This window comes from Melanaphis sacchari, unplaced genomic scaffold, assembly GCF_002803265.2.
Source record: "Melanaphis sacchari strain LSU unplaced genomic scaffold, SCAv2.0 Contig0_pilon_pilon, whole genome shotgun sequence".
NCBI classification, from domain to species: Eukaryota; Metazoa; Arthropoda; class Insecta; order Hemiptera; family Aphididae; genus Melanaphis; species Melanaphis sacchari.
Genome location: NW_020270366.1, coordinates 4,093,508 through 4,104,119, shown reverse-complemented (window position 1 = coordinate 4,104,119; position 10,612 = coordinate 4,093,508). Strand labels below are relative to the sequence as shown.

The 10,612-nt window shown below is 24.6% G+C and overlaps 1 protein-coding gene across 1 annotated transcript in view; it reads left to right on the top strand.

Annotated features, from left to right (window-relative positions):
* The first annotated feature begins 4,111 nt into the window (after positions 1-4,111).
* Positions 4,112-10,612, top strand: part of LOC112599563 (homeotic protein antennapedia-like) — a 158,064-nt gene continuing 151,563 nt past the window's right edge. Inside the window, exon 1 of the mRNA XM_025346504.1 lies at positions 4,112-4,581. The gene's annotated coding sequence lies outside the window, so the exon portion shown is untranslated. The remainder of the gene's footprint in view (positions 4,582-10,612) is intronic.

Sequence of the window (10,612 nt, the reverse complement as noted above, 5' to 3'; positions counted from 1 at the left end):
TAAAGAAATTTTGCAAAAGTAAACTATTGCATGTTTATTATTTATTCAAAATGGTAATTTAAATATATTTTCTTTTTAAATTAAAATTAATTATGTTTACTGTATTCCATTATTATTACTTTATTACTTACTTAAAGCTAAAAATTATAATATTAGTATCTATATTATATTATTCTGTTTGAAGACCCATTATTCATATTAATTTACTTGAGAACTGTTAAAACGCTATCTATGATTAGCTAAATTATATTGAATTAAAATGCAAATGTTTGTCTTTACAATTATTTATATGCCAATTTACGGCCATTTATCTATATATAGTGTGTTCATATGAAACTTTGTTAAACAAACCAAGCTTTGAAACACAAATATATAAAATATTTTCTAAAAAGTAAAAAGTTTAACACGAGGTCATATACTTATCAAATTTAGATAAGTTGTCTAGATGTTATCCATTCTATATTTTACTATAAAAGTACATATTGGATAGTCATTAAAATAATAATATGTATTTCTTTTCTATACTGTGCGTCATTTTCTTTTTGTTATCCTGTAAACCGAAAACTACAATAAAACCATCCAGCGCATAAGTCTAACGTGTTTATCAATTCCCTCAGTATATGCGTGTTTCAAACTGTTTTCAAGACTACCCTCTCCTAAGGGAAAATAATAGAAATAGAAGCATCGTATATACTCAGCTAGACATTGGACATTGTACTTCCTTATTGCCACGTCGTGCCATTATACGTTTGACTTCATTCACAGTCGAAGATTTTGAAAATTGAAACGACAATGGTAAAAATGAAAATAAATTAATTATTTTCAGTACCTACATAGTATAATTTTATTGTACAGCATATTTAAAATAAATATCATAAATAAGATTACCAATAATTACAGTGTATATGTTTATAGAACATGTTATCTGAGTATTAGTAAATATGTTTATATTAAACTATAAATAGTTACTATCTTAAATTAGACAACATATATTATGAAAGTGTCTTTGCGTATAGTAATATATCCATAATATACGTGGAGTAAACATAATTTGGTCCAAATTTAATTTATTATATCTAATGCAATAATTGTGTTCTATATTCATTGAATTTTATTTAAGATGACTAATTCAAAACATAGCATTAAATTTTCAAATCTCTAAAATTAAAATTTCATATACTATAACTCAAATATTCGTAATTTGAAAATTTTGTGTTTTGTCAAATTTCGTCAAAATTTTAACTTTAAATGTATATATAAAAAGTTTTCACATATTTTTAATGCTTATTGTATAAACAGTTATAAAATTACATATTCATTATCATATACTAAATTTTTAAAATTTATTTAAGTGATTATTAATTTTATTTACATTAAAAACTACAAGTTAACAATTTAAATTTTAAATAAATAATTCAAAATAGTTAATATCCTTATAAAAATTATACCATTATAGATTAAAAATGATAATATTTATTTGATAATTTCAGTGACACAGTATTCATTTTATTATTCGTTTTAAATAATTGAATCATGATAAAATAATAAAAAGTAATGGATTGATAATTATTTTATTAGTGCATATCTTGTAATGTCGTAAATATTTACAATAAACGCTCATAAACAATTGTTGACATTATACTGTCAATAGAAATTATTTTAATATAGTTTTAAAAATACTTTTAAAGATCCTTGTATTCCTTTATAAATTATGTAGGTATAATTATGAAAAATAAAAATAAAAATATTGTATTTCAACAAAAATAATTTTGATTAAATCTTTGTTCAATTCTAATTTTGAGTTAAATTTTTATGGATTTAAATTAAATTAATGTTTAATGATATAACTTAATAAAACCATGTATTTATTTTCAAATTATTTGATTAAGATAATTGTTTTTAAAAATCATCAAATTTAAAATGTATGTATATAAATGTTTTTGTATAACGTAATTAGTACTAATTTAAATATTAATATTTTCATTTATTTAATTTATAAAAATACTTTTAATAGGAAATAAGATAAAGCTGATTAAAAATAGTATTATTAAGTAAAAATAGTTGCCTAATTATTAATATTGTGCCAATATTTTAATTTATATTAAAACTATTTATAATTACCATAGTATTTTAAAATTATTCTATGATTTTTCAAACATTGATATAATATTATTATAATAAGTAGTATTTTAAGTTCAGAAAATACTTCGCTGTTCAGCGTTCAGTTTAAAAAGATAAAATTTTTAATTCGTTGGTAGCAGCGCGCGTTACTTATATATATATATATATATATTATATACTAACTGTGACTATATAGTGGACAACCACCCGGTGTGTGACATGCAATACTGAATAGCAAGTGAATTCATTAATAGAAACTTATGTCTATCGTTTTCCATGCCAATCATCCCAATTTAGAATGTTATTCATTATATTATGGATCCGTACTATTGATATTATTTAATAATTCCTACTTATTGCTTGTACTAAGTTAAATAGATTTTCTCTTTTATTTTAATAATTATTAGTAATTGTTGTTTTAATTGTGTATCGAAAAATCGATTATAACTCCAACCACAAGCTTTGTATTTAATACCTAGGTATTTGTGTGTTATTACTTATTATTATTTTGTATACTGTACACTGTACATGTTATATTAATACAGTATACCTGTTCTACGTTACTTGAGTTATTTGAACATTATAATATTATTTGACTTAAATTCTATTGGGGTCGTAATATTAAATACCTATTGCTACTAATATCGACATGGATCTCTTGTATTATGTTAAAGGTGAACAAATAGTAATGTATTTTTATGCTTTTTCAGCTCCTGATGCATTTGCAGTAAATACCTATCAAGATAGATAAGTAGCTCAGTACAGTTAATATTTAAAAATTAGAATGATTTCTACCAATGTCGATGAACAAGGTAATTGTGGTAGTAATTAAGTTTTAAGTCCTTTTCGTATTTAAATGCTAAATATTATTTTATACGAATAAACGCGTAATATAACTAACTATTACTCATTAAATACAACGCTTGCCCATAAATAATTATTGTTGTAACGCTGTTATAAGCTTCAGTGTTATAAATCATTAATTATTTAGATCTATAATAATTGTGATGATAACAAAAACTATGAACAATTATACTAGAAATCATAAAATTGAATAGGTTTGTATTATTAATAAATATAATAACTAACAACAATTTAACTATGTATAATAGCAATAAAAATATTATAAATCATCGCTTGAATATCATCTATGTCAATTCTATAGATAAAGTTATTTTAGTATACCATAAATAAAATGGATTATATTTCTTATAACTGATAATATAATATGTTTTCAACAAATGTTTGTCTTTACATGTGTAACCTTATAAATCATAGTAACTAACCATAGTTTTAAATCATAGGGTTGTATATGGATTAGATATAAATAATTAAAAATATTATATAATTTAACTTATTTAAACGTTGAGAATTTTTAAAATTTAGGTATTAAGTACATTTATAACTTATATTATGTGATGAATATACCATTATATAGAAATATAATGTAAGGTGTAAGTATTTAATTTATCATTAATTATAAAACTTCAATAATACCATGTCCATTTAACATTTATCAAAATAGAGTCAATAATATTTTAAGTATTACAGTTATTATTGGATAAAATATTTTTAACTATGAAAGTACAGCAATTAAGTTACAATGCTATGAAGTTTTGGGAGTTATTTTAAATTCATTTAGCTTTGTGGATTTTTAGCATAATTACGATTTTAATTGAAAATTAATGTTTCACAGCAAAATGTTTAAGCATAAATTATATTTTCTGTCCCGCAGCGGGCGGGCGGTAGCACAGGGGGCCGGGCTCTCTATCAGTTCCGAGACCGTAAACCATTCTCCCGCCCAACACTTCGATTCACGTCCCATTATTGTAAGGACAAACTTTTTGGAGCCCATAACACACACAGCACACTTTATAGCTTTTATATCGTCGTGTTCCATTTCCACGCCGCTCCTGTACATTGTATTTTTATTTCGTTTGTTTTGGTTCTTTATAATATTATTATATTATACTATTATTATAATATTACATATTACGGCCGTCATTATTTTTTGTTTATTTTTATTCATGTACCGCGGTATCTGTCGTATATTATTTTAATTCGTTTTCTGTTTATTAACGCTTAAGTACTTGATTTTTCCACCGTTCTCGCCGACCCGCCAAAATATTCAAAACGGACGTATTTTGAAAAACACACCAATTCAAGCGCGCGAAAAATCGTATTTTTAATCGCGTCGAAAAAAATGCATGCCAAACACCGATTGTTTTATGTCTTAACCGCCACAGTTTTTCGTTGTACGGTATTCGATTTTTGTTGAAACGATTTTTATTTTTATTTTTTTTAACCATCACTATATAATCACTTAAATCTCCGCGGTTTTTGTTTTGTTTGTTTTGTTTTATTTTATTTTTATTTTTATCAAAACACACATTATTTTAAACACAGTTTATATTGACGTCTACTCGCCATTCAAAAGATTTCTCAGGACCAACAAAATCGGTGAGTGATAAACCATTTTGAATCATATAATACATAACTAACTAATATAGATGTATGCGTTTACCTGCAAATTTCGTATATTATTCGTTACGTTTATTTGTATCGATTGTTCATTAGGAAAATACATATTTTTTTGTATTCGAGTTTAAAATAGTCTAAAAATAAATGAGATATATTTTGTGCAGGTATTCGTAACTATTCGTAATTTATGTAAAGATTTAGATGACCATATCACAATTTATGTAAAATATAAATAGGTAAATAGATATATGGAATAAGGTATGCATGTATATATATTTGTACAATTTAAGTTTATCGTAATATTTGCCGTAATCATAAATTATATTTTACTTAAATTCTTATAAATCAGTATTTTTTCAGTGTCTTAAAACAGAATAATAGTTAATTATTAACTTTATACCATATAATATATAATAATAATTTGATATGATTTCTTGCGTCATTTTTGAATAAATCAAATTTAATATTTTTGTTTCAATGCTTTGATATAATTGTATGGATAATCATTAGTAGGTATACGAGCATAAAACTATAAACTGACTAAAACGCATTAAATTTTTCAATCTATGATTCATTATTCAATTTCAATGTATTTCCAATGAACAACTTTTGGAAATATATCTGTACCTCAAACAAAAAAAAATTAGTTTTATTATACTTATTTAAGTAATTTATTTCTAAGTTCGTCAAATAATTTTTAATTTAAATATGCATTAAGTATATTTACCACAAAATAACATTGGGGTTCAGAACATATTATTCACAAGACATACTTATATACTTATATCTAGTTATTTTTATATTTTTAAATTAATAAAGTAAATGCTTAGTTGTTTGAGTTTGGTTTTATAACCGAATACAAAATATTATATATAACATAATTAATGTTTGCTTCGTAAGATTTTTTGGAAACCGTTAAAATATTTCAAATCGTAGGTTAATAAACAGAACAGTTTTGTTGTTATTTTATGCATATTATTATAAGATATGTACAATATATTCAGTGCTTTATTTGTTTCTAAAAATAATGTGAATTATATCTAATATTGTCAAATTTAATATTATTAAATAGTTGGTATATTATTAATTATTTTAAATATACTTATTTAATCTTAATAATCATTACAATAAAAACAATGCATATTTTATAAGAATATGCATATAAATCTGTACTTTATAACAGGTGCATAAATAAATACCGCATAGTATTTTATCAACATGAACTCACTATACATTTCAAGATGATAAACTATAGGAGAGTATAAAATAGTTGTAAATGAATTATATTATTTAGTAGAACTTTTTAATTAAAATACAATAACATTTCACTTTACTGCATAGTTTGTGGTAAAAAAGGTACAGGGTAGAAAAATAGAAAGATAATTTACTTATAGGTATATAATAATAACATGTGAGCAGTGAACAGTTAACGTATATATATATGAAAAAAAATCATGTCTCGCGACACAGTACAGTGCGGTGATAGTGGCTATATCTGATGTTATTTTACACGAGAGACCATTATATTAACGATTTCAATCACGCGCACAGGTTAATTACCGTACGGATCATAAACAACGGTGGTGGCGACGACGGCGGCAGCCCGAGAGCACACTTATAAACCAAACTATCTACTGTGAAGGTACAGCAGTAGCCGCACGCCGAATATTTACGACCGTTTTTTTTTTTTTTTTTTTAATGGCTCAATTTAACAACAATCGTGTATGTTATGTGTATATATTTATGGGATATAATGTCCGGTATTATATGATTAACTGGCCCAAGACGTCGGGGACCGGATGTATAGAAAATTAAAATTAATATTTGACATATTGCGGGCAATTCATGATTGTGTACGGAAATCGTAAACATCTTAAAGATCGAAAATAAGGAAACATAGAAAGCACGTCGGTAGTCATAGTAAGAGTTTTTTGAAGAAAAAACCACATCATAAACATGCCTAATTTATGTACAAGGGGGAGTGTATGTGATTTTATCACACACATACGCGTGTGTGTACACACATATCCACATTATATACACACGCGTGCAAACCGGCGGCGGCGACGGCGGCACGCTCCTCGGCACTTTAGGTCGTTGTGCACAGACTGTTTTACGACCTGGTTTCGACCATATTTTTGCCTCGGCCACGGCGCTCCGACCAATTACCGTCAATAAAAACCCGTGTTTACACGTCGTTAACTTAATAATTTTTTTCTCCTTCTCTCTCTTTCTCTCTTTCTCCTTCTATATCTTTCGTTTCTCTTCACTTTTAAACGTATGAGATACGGTAGGATGTAAATCCGTTTAGAAAAAAAAAATCGTCGTTTTATTATTCAAACGATCAAATTGAATACTCTTTATATAGGTACTATTCATAAATGATGTAGTTACCGCCAAATAACACAATTGTAGAAAATCTATTGCATTTGTTGACAGAATATCGGCTTTTTAATGATAATTTTTGTTAGAAAAGTCCTACTTAATATTTATCAATTTGTTTATAAATAGATCATAGGTGCTTTAAGTAAAAAATAAACTATAAAGTATATGAATAGTAAGTAGGTAGGTCTAATAAATTAAATTATAATTTCTTTTAGAATTATATCATTATTTATTTTGTATTCTATTAAATATTGTATTAAAATAGAAGTTTGACAAAAAATTAATATAATTTATTGCGTATTTCTATATATTTTAATTATTGCTTTATATCAATTGATATTAATATTAAAGATTAAATTAATTTTATCTAGATCTAAATTAATATTGTTAGTACATTAATTAAAGATAGACTGATAAAGTTACTTAAATCTCATTTTTAATTAGTTTTTTTTTATAGTTCAGTAAATATATACATCACAAAAATTAAATTATATCAATATAAATAAATACTAAAAAATATGAATGGATATTATGTATGTAAATTATAATAAAATACATTTTTTCTTTTTTTTTTTTTAGTTCACAGTATTTAGTTCAATAATCTTAATTGAATATAAATTATTCGATATATTAAATAGATATCTATTTGCAATGAATGAATAAATACTGTAAAAAATATGAATAATTATACAATCCATTTAAAACTGTGCTTATCTATGATAAAACTGAATATTTACATATTTATTTATTATTTATAGATAATAATATAAAAATAGTAAATTAGTTAATATATTATTAAATTTTAAATTTTCTTATGAATTTTTTTTGTACTTGACTAATTCTATAGAACAAATTAAAAAAAAAAAAATGTATTTTTAATTTTAACCTACAAGTTCTGATATTACAAAATTTGTTAGTAACAGTAATATAAAATTAATATTTTTTAATATTTTTATTTGTTTATTTGATAAATAGGTATATATATAAGATACATGTTATTATTTATTATACATTTAAAATGATTTTAACGTATTTATAAAAAAACAGAGTTTATAATGCTACTCGTTTCAATGCTATATGATATAGATAAGTAATTAATCGTATTATTAGTTATTTATTGTTGTTTTTTTTTGGTAATATTGTACCAATATATGGTAGGTGTGCCTATATACAGCCGAAAAAAATATATTATATTCGTACATGATCTATAGGAATATAATATAGGTACTTATAAATTATAATGTTTAATACTTTGCATACAAATAATATTTATGTACATACACAAACATTTAAGGGGGGTTACCCAACCAATGATGCATCTTGTGATGTAGGACTTGGTGGCAGTGGCGGGGACTGTACCGGTTGATATTCGTGTTGGGCGAGGAACGTGACCGAGAGTGTATAATACTTACTTCGACAATGGAATACGAATAAAAAGTATCAACACGCTAGTTGACGTTGTGGTTATCAGTAGAACGTATAGCAATATTTATGTGAATTTAATCGAAATTCTCAGAAAATGTACAGCCAAAAAAAAAAAGAAATTGTGCCTTTAACGACTTATTATTATAGCTCACCTTTTTAAAGTTTTAGACATTTAGTCTAAAAATGAGATATTATATTTTGAATTATTATCACTGAGGATAAAATTGTAGAATTAAATATAATTTTGGTTCGCAGAATTATATCAAGTCTTAACACGTAAAAATATAAACAATAAAACAAATATCTTTCGTACTTTTTTTTCATATATATTTATACGCGTACGATATTAAGTATTATATCCATTTTTTATTTTTCAAAATCGCCCTTTGTAAACATTGAAATTGTTTATATGCCGATATTTTACTGGTTCAGCATAATATTGTGTCGACCGACAAATAATCATTAAACATTAAAGATAAGCATTTTTTTGATCGATCGATGACGAACCAGTGTAATTACCAGTTTTACCTGACAAACAAAACTAAATTTTAGATGTAATTTCATAAAAATTTTATTACAATGATTATCGCATTAGGTTAGGTCTCTTTATGTAACCATTACCAGTACAGCATCTCTGCCAATCACCGATTTTGAATAAATTTTAAATTGTTGCATTAAGCCACAAACGTATTGCGAAAGGTTCGCCAAAATCTTAGACATGACTTTAATACCCGAAGCTTAATACCAACCTATTTTATAACCAAAACTTTATAAACTTTTCATCGCTGTTAGAAATTCAACTCTGGTGCCGGCAACCACTGTCAAGCTCCGTGCCAATAAATCCCACTTACACATTACAATATTATTACATACCTGCTTGACTAAAGATTGATTCATAATTTATATTATTATCAGATTTTAGATTTAAATTATATTCTACGTATTATAATATATTTTAAATAACCATATTTTTCATAGTACTCGCAATACACAATAACAAAAAATATAATAATGATATATGAAATTGATAAACAAAATTAGAATTCTATATTATTAATTTTTATAAATGTAGTATAATGTTCATTTTGATAGTACCTATTAAAACAGCTTCTTTTAAGAACAAATATAAAATATATATTTATAGTTATCACTATACAGTTTGTATGAGTATAATACAAAAAATAAAGTGTTTTAAACTTCTTAGTTGTGTAATAGACTATTGCTAATAATTAAATAAAATTATAATCGATCGATTTTTAAAAACACATAATTATAATTCAAAAATCTGAAAACTCAAGGTAAATTATATACTTTGCTAACAAATTATGTCGGTCTTTTAAATATTTTATTGACGTGGTAATGCTCGAAAATCAACATATACCACATACCATTTAATTAACAGCTATAATATAGGTATATACTTTCAAATATAGTTCTCCCATGAAATTGACCTATGACATTCATTGAGTGTGTATTCTAAATGATTATCTCAATTACCTTCTAACTTTACAGTCTGAATATGAAAATATAATGAATTATCATCTATCTGTAGGAATTTGTACAATTTAGATATGTAGGTAATAGCATGCACTCTAAATTAAATGAGTAAATATAATTAGGAAGTAGATTTTCGTTAATACCTTAAATGTTTTATTATTTTATAAGCCTATGCAATGAACATTTAATGTATATGAGTATTTATACGTATGTTTTTCTATATTTTTATTTCATATATAGTCTAACAAAGAGTCGTTTTAATAATATTTTCTTTTGTACTACTATGATGTCCTTAAAGTGTCCGCAGATAACCGGTACGTTGATGATCCACTCCCCCGATATGGATTGATAACTCTTTTTACACAACGTTCCGATCGGCCTTGTCGATCAATTAATAATGACACGCGGCGTCTATATGCGCCAGAATCAATCGGTGAAATTGATATAACTAACTGTGGGAAAAATAAATTGCGATTTGCAGTGATAGTTGTGTATAATACTAGGCATATAAGTATTTTTCTATATCATAAACAACTTAATATAATATACCGATTAATCATAATATTTTACCTTTACTTAAAAATATTTCATATGTATGTATATAATGTTAAAAAAAAAAATTATTAGTAATATAATATTTTACTTTTTTTTTTATAATAATGTATTACATCATTTTTTTGTATTTCTTAATATTTTTAAATAG